The sequence below is a fragment of the Pinus tabuliformis genome, chromosome 9, assembly GCF_031772625.1.
Source record: "Pinus tabuliformis cultivar Carrire ecotype Pingquan chromosome 9, CPIR1, whole genome shotgun sequence".
Classification (NCBI taxonomy): Eukaryota; Viridiplantae; Streptophyta; class Pinopsida; order Pinales; family Pinaceae; genus Pinus; species Pinus tabuliformis.
This window is the reverse complement of record NC_142307.1, coordinates 375955986-375967088: the sequence shown is the minus strand read 5'-3', so window position 1 is coordinate 375967088 and position 11103 is coordinate 375955986.

Genomic DNA, 11103 nt, shown 5'->3' with positions numbered 1-11103 from the left:
GCAGTTGGAAGCTTAATGTATGCAATGGTCTGCAAAAGGCCTGATATTGCACATGCAGTGGGAGTTGTAAGCAGATACATGAACAATCCAGGAAAGGAACATTGGATGGCAGTGAAATGGATTCTCAAATATTTGAAAGGAACCACAAATCAAGCATTATGCTTTGGTGGTTCAAACATTCCTCTACAGGGATATCTTGATGCAAATATGGAAGGTGACAGAGATAATAGGAGGAGCACTACAGGATATCTATTTACTATAGGTGGAACAGCTATCAGTTGGGTTTCAAAAATCCAAAGTGTTGTTGCACTCTCAACAACAGAAGCAAAGTATGTTGCTGCTACAAAGGCTAGTAAAGAAATGATTTGGTTACAAAGGTTCATGGGTGAATTGGGTAAGGAGCATGATATGGGCACGTTATACAGTGATATTCAAAGTGCCATTCATCTTGCAAAGAACTCAACATTTCATTATAGGACTAAACACATACAACTCAAGTACCATTTCATATGATCAGTGTTGGAAGATGGAGAATTGAAGCTGGAAAAGGTACACACTAGCCAGAATGCTACAGATATGCTAACAAAAGTTGTCACCAAGGAGAAACTGAGAATCTTCTTAGTTTCAATTGGTCTTCAAGTATGATGAAGAAGATGAGAAACAACCAGGTCCAAAGAGGAGTCATTGTCCAGCAAATGAAGCAACAATGGAGATCCTATAATCAGTCTTGAAGTGGGAGATTGTTGGGCGTGGAGCCTGATTATCTTCTGTATTCAAAGGTATTGCCACATTGGACTCCAGTTCGAAATGGTGCAGAAACGCTGCCCGTAAAATGTTCACTGCAGGTGGGGTCCAAGGCGAGGTGGCTGTGACCTTTGGGGAGCACCCCCTTGGGGGGGGTTCAAGGGCGGTGACCCCAAAACAAAGAAGAGATGTAAAATTGCCTTGTAAAAGTATAGTAGTTTCTAGTCAATCTGGACCATTCATTAGGTGGAGATCTGACGGTAGAAGTTATGTTTAATTTAGGGTTTTTTGCCCTAGAAGGCAACCCCTCACTATATATGAGGGAATTGTATTGTGTCTATGTATACTGTATTCTGAGTGAGAAGAGAGAGGAGATTGAGAGCGAAGAGGGTGTTACAGCGGATCTGCTGTAGGTTGTATCTCTTTAGTTTGCTGGATAATATAAAAGGAAGGACTGGTTGTTTCTCTGTGGATGTATCCCAAACTAGGTGAACCATGCATATCTGTGTCTCTCTTGTTTTATGTGTTTTATGTGTTTATATTTATGCAATATTTTATGTGTTTCATTGCTCCATAATATATAATTTTCTAACATGGCCCATGCATTCCAAAGTCTGTTTATGTAGCACGTTTGCATCCGATCCTAAATCTAGAATGATCTAATCAGTCTCATAATTTCCAATCTACGCCGTTAACCGCATTTCCCTTCCTATTCATGAAGCATGTTTTCCCAATTTTCAGACTACGCGAGGTTCACCCGACCCTGCACACCTAGTTATCAGCTCTTGTAATCCCTTAACCACCTTATTGTTGTAAAGAAATTTCATGCATGTCTTTAAAAAGGTAGTTAGCATCGGGGGATCCATTTCCAGCATGTGTTGATCCTTACTACCTAGGGTAGAGACTTCGGCGAAGCTCTTGCTAGCTTCTAGACAGGTCTCCTTGTGAACCCTTGCATCTTCCTTGATTAGTTTCCCCTTATCCTCCTCTATGGCCATGCCAGTTCTGAGTATCATGTTCACATTGGGGTCTTCCTCGTGCAACTCAGAATTCATCATTTGGATGTTCTACGTCATCGTAGGTTGAGCAGCCCTTTTTTCACATATCTGTGCTATTAGCATGGGGCAATCTATCATTTTATGTTCGAACTCTTTGCAGTAGAAGCACGATATTCTGGTCAGGTTTGTATAGTCATGCAGGTAGTGCCCCAGTCCGACACAATTATAACAAATTAGCTGTGTGCGGCCCCCTTCCTCGTCCCATTCCTCCCCATCCTCGTCCTTGGCCCTGGAGCCCACCACGTGCCATCGCTGCAGCTGGATCCTGACCTCGCACCTCAGTTTGCATTCTATAGATAGGTGTTTGATCCATCAATAATTCATAGCTATGGTAGTCTCATTCATCGTGGCCCACCAATCTACAAAAATTGCAAAATAAATGTTGGGGGGTCTGGGTAAACTTTTGCAGCAGGTGATAGTTGTCCGTGGTGTGCTTTTCTCCCACCTGACAGATCACGCACTAGAGTGAGAGAACCACACTTGGCCCTACCTGTGCCTCTAGTCTCAATGGAATTGGTACCCCCTTGTCAAATAATTTGCGAATATCAGATAATGATCCTTATCGTGGCCCTAGGCTTTACATTTTATGCACCACACTTCTCTGTGCACTTAAGGCCTAGGTACCTTCTCGTGTTTCAAACTCTGCATTTCCAAACATAAGTTTTGTATTTGTGCATGAATCTGCTGAACTCCCAACCCAGGATCCTGTATTGGAGTCTCATGCAACCTCATCACTATTTCTAACACTTCAGCCTGGGTCGAGACATTCTGCTGTGACAGCGCCATCCTCAGATGTGGTGTTAAAGATGCAACAAACCACGCGTGGTGCTGGGCATCTGTTAGAGTCATGTTAGCTTCTCGGATTGTACTCTTCAGTCTCTAATCCAGGTCCCAAGGGGTCTCACTGGGTAGCATCACAATCTCCTTGAACCCTATTATTGACTACGTCTCTGATTTCAGTTGGCTAGACTCCTTGTCGAATGCATCCTGGATCTCCGCTATCCCAGCATTGGCGTGATTGCTAGAGTGCTTAATATACCACGTCAGCGTATGATCTTGTAGTGCACTTACCAGGGTAGCCTTTTGGATGTTATCGCCTGCAACTCCATGCACTTCCCACACTACCCTTACTATGAACCGAAACTATTCTGGATCTTCACTTCCTACTCCTTTGAATATAGGCAACTTGATCACGCTTGTCATATTAGATTTCTGGTTTGGAGGAAGGTGTGCTAAGGCCAACTACGAACCTGTACATCTTTTGATCCAACCACTCTTCAATCCTTTTTTCGTAGGGTTCTTTTATTCTGACATTAGACACCCCTTAGGCAGATCCATGTCCTGGCAACGGAACCATTTGTTGACTTATAGGGGCCCGACCCAGGTTCGGAAGAGTTATTTAGCCAAACAAATCCTGCGCTATCGGCTCTTTCGACAGCAGTCCGAAAAGCATGGACTGAAGTCTCACTGTAGGTAGTAGGGGAGGGTGCTAGAACTAGGTTTCCACACCCTTGGGATGTCTAGATGTGGTTTAGAAGGGTGGCAAACTGCTCTATGCCTCACGCTCCTCTGCATGACTATCAGGCCTTTGCATAGATCTGCACCGATGTGCTCTCGTTATTATGGATTTATTATAGTTCACATCAACTTCTTCAGGTCTTTAAGAAAACATTTAATAGAAATAACGAGTGCGCACAATCATACATAAGCATATATCCTAAACAGAAACATTTAGATCATAACAGATGCATAAACAGAAAAGGTAACCAGATCCGTGATACTTTGTAATCAACTTATCTTTATTATTGTCTTTGCTTCCTTACAATCCACCTCCTACCCTGTGCGCTTAGTTGCAAGGGTCTGTGCACACAGCTGCAAACTCTATAAGGCCTCTATGCACATAGCTACAAAGCCTCTATCTATCTACCAACACCCTTGACTCAGACTTACAGACGTAGAGAGAATACTTCCTTCATAAACCCATAACATTAGATCTTTCCCAAAAGGTACCTCTACCCTTAGAGCCTCGCTCTATTTATACATTCCCATGGTCCGCAGACCATGGGCAGGCCAACTCACTACTTATTCTTTTATATTATTTTTGGGCGGACAACCCTTTGACTCGACCTATTACATTTCACTCTCCGCGCACTTCACTCGCGGCCTCTGCTACCCAGCATGCTCCACTATTGGAGCTAGTGGTTTCTCATTGTATTGATGTATCTTGGAAATTTTTCTTAATAATACAAGTTCATTGAGCCAACACACTTTCATGAATTTATTGCAAATATTGTAAGACTATTCTTTAGATGTTTATGGTATGTGTTTATATTTTTTATGTATTAAAAAATTTAATTACTTCATTAGATTTGGTGCACATTTGGTTGAATGTGTGTTGGACTTGCTTTAATGATTGTTATGTCTATGAAAACTATTTTGCTAGATGGATAACAATTATTTCATATGTATGTACATGTGGCTTTATTAGGATATTACAACTACTTTTCTTCTAATGACTCACCTTCTCTTCCCTTTCGGTGAAATGACCTTCATATATATTGCAATTGAACATTTCACAATGCTTACTTACTTTCTCACTCAGCATTACATGCATGTTGTTCTCTGGATGGGGCTCCTATAGAAAATGATGTCATGTTTAATTGGGACTTCATATCTTGGAGGCCCCTATATGTTGGCGGCTTCAAACACCGTCAAAAGCAGTGATATTTCTTATAATAATTATCAAAATTAAACATTATGCGTAAGTGCGTAGGTGTGGGAGTGTGGAGGTTTGTGTTCCTTGCTCCGCACACTTTTTTTCCTACACACTCTTTCTCCTGCGCTCACATCCTCTTGAATACTCTTTTCCCCGCACACTCTTTTTCATGCACATTCATTCTCCCACACACTCTTTATCCTAGACGATGGTTCTTATAAATTAATTAATTAACCATGTTTATGCATTCTAAAAAAATGGATGGTTCCTCTTTCATTTCCCACTCAATCATAACGTTGTTATTACAATGGTAATTTAATATGGATATAAAATATGGTCCTTTGTGTGGTTGCAAGCAACAAATGCTTTGTTTTGGTATATTTAAAATTTTATGCTGTGAATTTAAACCATGACTGTTCTATTGGTGTGGGAGAAATTGGACCTCGCAAGTAGGGATGTTACATTAAATGCCAAAATTGAAATGAATACATTGTCATATAATTGATTATATTTTTGCAATGCAACTAAGTTTGTCAATGGTAGAGTTGATTAATATGATCATACCATTACATATCAATATAAGGATATAACATTTATTTATACATTATCATCAATGTAAAGAAACATGTTTGATTATTCATTATCAACAATCAAAACAAACATATTTGGTACATCGACAAAAAATTACATATAAAAATGCAATCATCATTATTATAATAATAAAGTAAAAATAAGACAAATAAAACATTACGAAGATCGTCAAGTCCCACTAGCACAACCGGTTGAGGATGGGCCTTGTTAGCAAGGTGACCTAGGATCAAAACTCACGGTGGATGGTTGTGCTCTATTCTAGGGGGAGGATGCAAGCTATAAAAATCCAGTAAGCTTAGGGTTGGTGTGGCGCATGCAGGGTGTGATCCCCTGGTGACTTTGATGGATTAGATGCCCCTGGGTTGCGGCTCCTAGAGCCACTGCTCAAGCCTGGAGGATTATAGACAACTTGACAAAAAAGACAAAAAAACATTACAAATATCTCTTTCATTTTCCTCTATACTAATATATCATCTCTTAATATCTCTTTATTGCACAGTCACTTGAAATATTCTTTTATGGGTCATCATTATGTGTGTAGGAAATGTGTGTAGAGGTGGGAATAATTAGAAATTATGGAAATGTTTTTTGAAAGATAATATTCTTGAATAATGACAAAACATAGACCCCACACTGCCTAAATCAATAATTAGTAGTAGAGGAAGGGACTATTTTTTGTTGCAACTATTATTCTTGTTTCTTTTGAATATAACATTTGTATTTCATTTTTTATTTTTATTTTTATGTTGTTTGGAATATATGATTGTTTTTTTTATTTTTGTTAATTAGATATAAAATTTGTATTATAGCATGTCAAAATGAGTACTATTACATAGTGTTCCTACACTTAGTAGCTTATTAAAGTGGAAATGAGATTTGAAAAAGCATTACCAATACCTATTAGACATATTATCACCTATTCTACACACTCAACAACCTATTGCATCTTCATGTGTTATAAAAAATATACAAAAAATTACATTATCAATTGTGATTATATATATATAGGGAATCTAACTTGATTGTAAAAGGTAGAATTGTATCCTCATTTGTAACACCATGGTTAATCAGTTAGCCAAATGCCTCCAACAACCATATAGATACCAAAAAATAATAAAAATATATTTGTATTAAACAAAATGTTATAAGAAAAATAATGGGAGTGGAAAACAATGAACAACATATACAAGTTTTAGAAGTCATCTAATAAAATATGCCAACTGGTTGTAGACATCTGACATACCACCTAGCCACAATCCTCAGTCCTCTATCTCTTATAACAGTCCATAACTAGTGAGCTAAGGCCCTTACTCCACTATGGCAATGGCTACTCAAGCCAGATATATATCTCATATAGAATGCAAGTAGGCGATGTTACAAAACCCCAAAAACATCTAACCCACAAGCTTGTAACCGCCATCAACCCCACACACAAGTGGTGCGCCAACCTTTATGTACTCGTATTTCCTGGATTTAAGACTTCTGTGGTTAATATCTTCTTTATTAGAAACCAGAGAACCCACAGTAAAAACCATTATTTCTGTCAACGTTTCAAATCCCAACAGGGATCCATCATGAGGACAACTATTGAGTCTTGATAGAAGAAGAGCTTGATAGAGAGATATAAATAGTTATAAAGAAAGTTGTTTTGATTTAAGGGGTCCTCACAGTTTGAGAGCCTGATTCAATGAATAGCTGATTAATCTTTAAGATTTGGGCACTAGACAGCTTGCCTCCTTTCTTTAGCAAGTCCATCATGGAAAGAGGAGTCAATGGCTTTGTAGAGTGGAAGTTCAACATCTGATTTATAGCTTCAGGGGTGACATGGAACAAAACTTCACCTGAGGTATTGAGGACAGCTCTTTGACATGGGTCATAGTTGGCACTACATCTGTGAATTAAATCTGGAAGGACATTGACTTGAGGGAGGTTATAAATGGGCAAATTGGAGTCCCAAATCCCTAGAATATCAGTTCCACTCGCGTGCTAGGCCTTCAGCTCATTGAGTAGATGAATATTATATTTGGTGCGCATTGAGAGTGTCCCTGTCATCTGATAATCTCTATCACCCAGGGCATGCCATTCTAGCTCTCTGTGTGGGGCATTCAAGGGTGGAATGTTCAGTGCTATAGCTGTTTCCATGGTTAATTAGTACTCTGAATTGTACTAGAACTTGTTTCACTGGGCAGAGCAACACCGAGCAGTATTTTTTGTAGAAGTAAGCCAATTTGCAGGGGAAGCAGGGTGAATTGTGGTGAGAACAATTGAAATGCTCCCAAGAAAGTCTAATCAGCAAATGCTGGGACTAACAAAGCTCTTTTCTCGGTGAATTAGTGCAGGAAAGGTTTTAAGTTCACGAATGTGTGAACTGACTATAAATTGGTGGAAATTTGGCGCAATGTGGAGTTCTGCAGATGACTTTCGACCTTATAACTGAAGATAAATGGTGGTCCCAGAGGATTTACTGAAGATTACAGTGTTTTTCACTCTTTTTCACTTGTTTTGGTGAATTTCTACAAAAAACCAGGCGCGGGAGGGAAACTTGGATAAATACCTGGTGAACCTTGGCAATGGCGGCAAGTGCAGGCAGATTGAGGGCGCCCACGGTCTTTAAGTTGATTTCTGCAGGTTGGCGGCGAAATGGTCGTAATTTGCATGCAAAGAGCAGAAATAGTTATTTTGGCAAAAGTGATAAAAAACGCGAATTTTGGTGAAAATATGGACTTTTTGGACTATTGGCGCTTTTTTTGGATGACGTCAGCATGACGTCATCGGGTGGGGTCAAGTACAGAAGGGTGACGTGGCGGCCTGTGAGTGGTCCACGGGGACTGGTGAGGTGGCGGACAAGTCGGAGCGATGGCGGGCCGGGTGCTGGTGCGGGACCCACTTGGCGTGACATGGGCATGACGTGGGCAGGCGGTATGCGGAGGGCGGTAAACGGTTTCATCGGACTGCTTATGGTACGGGGGCGGTATTGGCAGGTGGCCTCCCGATACGATATGGGAGCGACGCGTGGCACCGGCCTGACGTCATGGGTCTGACACTTTTCGGGAGGTAATGTCCGGACATCGGGGGCGGCCTGATATGGATATGGGTTGTCGGATGGGAAAGCCCAGATCCGACGGTCGACGGGTCGATAAAGTGGAAGGATGATACAGCAGCGGGGCGGGGTATAACTTATTATATATTTTGAAATGTGCGCCCGGGCGGTACTTTGGAAATCAAAGAAATATGGGTTTTTTCAATGTTTTTGTGTTCCATGCGCTTCAATCAAAACTGTGGGTAAGGGATGGGTCTATTGGCGTTTTTTGCAAATAGCGCGGGTTAGAAAGAATGTGGGTTTTTACAAGGTTTTTCACAAATAAAGTGGCAAAACATTTCAAAGTGGTTGTAAGGGAAAAAAAAAAAGGGTAGGGTTTAGGCTATTAAACCAACCAGGGGTCAGTTTAATCCCTGACTTCACACAACCATATGCAACCAGACTTTATCACTGCATGGTTTTCCAAACTTTGAGCATATGGCTATAATGCCAAAGGGGAGGGAATATACATATTTTTTGGGGTTTTATACACCATGGTGTTATAGTAATAAGGGGGGGGAAACATAGGGAATTAAGTATAGATAGAGTTAGTAGTTAGTTTTGGAGGGGAATGTGAATGGGAAGTGACAGATACTAAGTTTTTTGGAAACAAACTTAGTTAGGGAGTAGATCAAAATGAAAATAATTTTACACAGGAAATGTGGCTCTTTATGCAATATGGATCAATCCATGAATTTGATTTATCTCATGAGCAAAGGTGGTCTTGGGATGTTAGCAAGGAATGTGATGGGGGATGATTGGGAGGTTAGACATGCTTCATCTTGCTGCTACAACACTATTGAATAGGAAGATCTGCACTGACACCATGTTTTTCCTTTGCTTAGGCCAGTGAAATGTCATAAATCATGCTTCTGCAACCCCATCTACCTACCCATTCTATTGCCTAGCATTTTTTGTTACTTCAAGGAGGGTGCACTTAGACTTGCAAACCCTCATGTGCCTTTTCTTTTCCTTTGGCTTTTTCTTTTGATTTTCTATCTAAGGCTAGCCTTATTACTTCCAAGGCCCCAGATTAAACAGTTGGGAACCTTCATTCTCTACCTAACTACTTTATCTGCCAAGATTGAACAGTTTGGACAGATTTCTTTCTCTAATCTACAACAAACAATTGAAACATGGCATGACCCAGCTTAGACTGTTGGACCACCCATTCAGAAGTATGATAGCATCAACCAACTGCAGATAGGTTTTTCCACACAAATATGAGATCTTTGCATCAACAAAGTAGATCATATTGGTACTTGCCCTGCCAATCATGAAAAATGAAACCTATTGGTATAGGTAGCTAACAGTGGCTCCACTTGGGGATGGTTTTTCTTCTTGAAAGACCAAGAACAACAGGTCAGAATGCCTTGGCTTTTTGATCTTTTCTCAAAACTTGCAAACTTATCTCTTTGGACCTCAAAACTGGAATCTGTCACTCTTGTAGAACTTGCCGAAATAAAGCCTTTTCCTGCTTATTTACAAAACTTCTTAAATTGAATTATTTATATGCTGAAAGAAAACAGTATATACAACTGACTATGTACAGGGGGAAGTCATGCTATACACATGGAAAGTAATCAAAGTAGTGCTTTAACATCCGGCCATTCACAGGGCCTTCTTCAGCTTTAGTGCCATCCAAATTCTTCAAGAAATAAGTGTTATTTCCTTGTACTGCTTGAATAACAAAAGGCCCCCTCCAAAGTGAGTCAAATTTGCCATGCTTTCCCTTGTCTTCTCTTCTTGAATCCCATTTAAGTACTTTATCATCCACAAAGAAATCTTCAGCCTTGGTTCTTCTATCAAAGGCCTTCTTCATCTTCTCTTGTAGGACTTGGACTCTGCTATAGACTTGATCTCTAGTTTGCTGTAAGCATATAATCTGATTGACTCTTCTTTGCATGTCATTTGGTTCAGCTTGACTTTCTTGGAGTAGCTTCATGACAGGTACCCCTAAGGATGAAGGGAATTTGGCTTCTATTCCATAAACCAACTCATATGGGCTGACCCCAATAGATCTCTTGGTTGTTAGCCTGTCTGCCCATAAGCCATTTACAAGCTTCTTGTGCCAATTTTTCTTATTCTCTTCTAGTACCTTCTTAATGATGTTGATAAGACTTTTGTTAGATGATTCAGCTAAGCCATTGCCTTGAGGATAGTATGCAGTAGAATGACCCAAAGTAATGTGGAATTTGTGACAAAAGTTCACCATCTTCTTAGATCTGAAAGCAGTAGCATTGTCTGTTATTATCTTGTCAGGACAACCAAATCTGGAGAGGATATTGGTTTCAAGGAACTGAATGATAGTAGAATCATTTGCTTGTCTGCATGGAACAGTCTCAATCCATTTAGTAAAGTAATCTGTGGCTGTTAGAATCCATTTATGTTGGCCTGAGGATGAGGGATGAATTTACCCAATTAAGTCCAAGCCCCATTGCTGAAAGGGCCTTTCTGTTGCAATAGGCCTTAAGGGAAGTGGTAGTAACTTTCTTTTTCCCTCAAACATTTGACACTTGTGACATGAAGTTGAAAATTTTTTAACATCAGAGAAAACAGTGGGCCAATAGTAACCTACCCTCAATATCTTATCCACAGTGGACTTCCAGTACAAATGCCCACCACAGTCACCTGCATGAAATTCTTTCATAACATTGCTTGTTTCATCCATAGTTAGACAATTCAACAAGATACCTTCATGATTTTTCCAAAATAAATTACCATCTATAACACAAAATTTTGCAGTTTTCATTTTTAAAAATCTAGATTTGGTTCTGGACAATCCTGGGGGAGCACACAGGTTTTGCAATATATAACAGATGTCAGAATACCACAGGGATTGTTCAAAGGCTACATTGATCTTTGGAGTTGCCAACTCCGGTTCATTGTCCAGTTGGTTAATGTCCAAGGCTTGA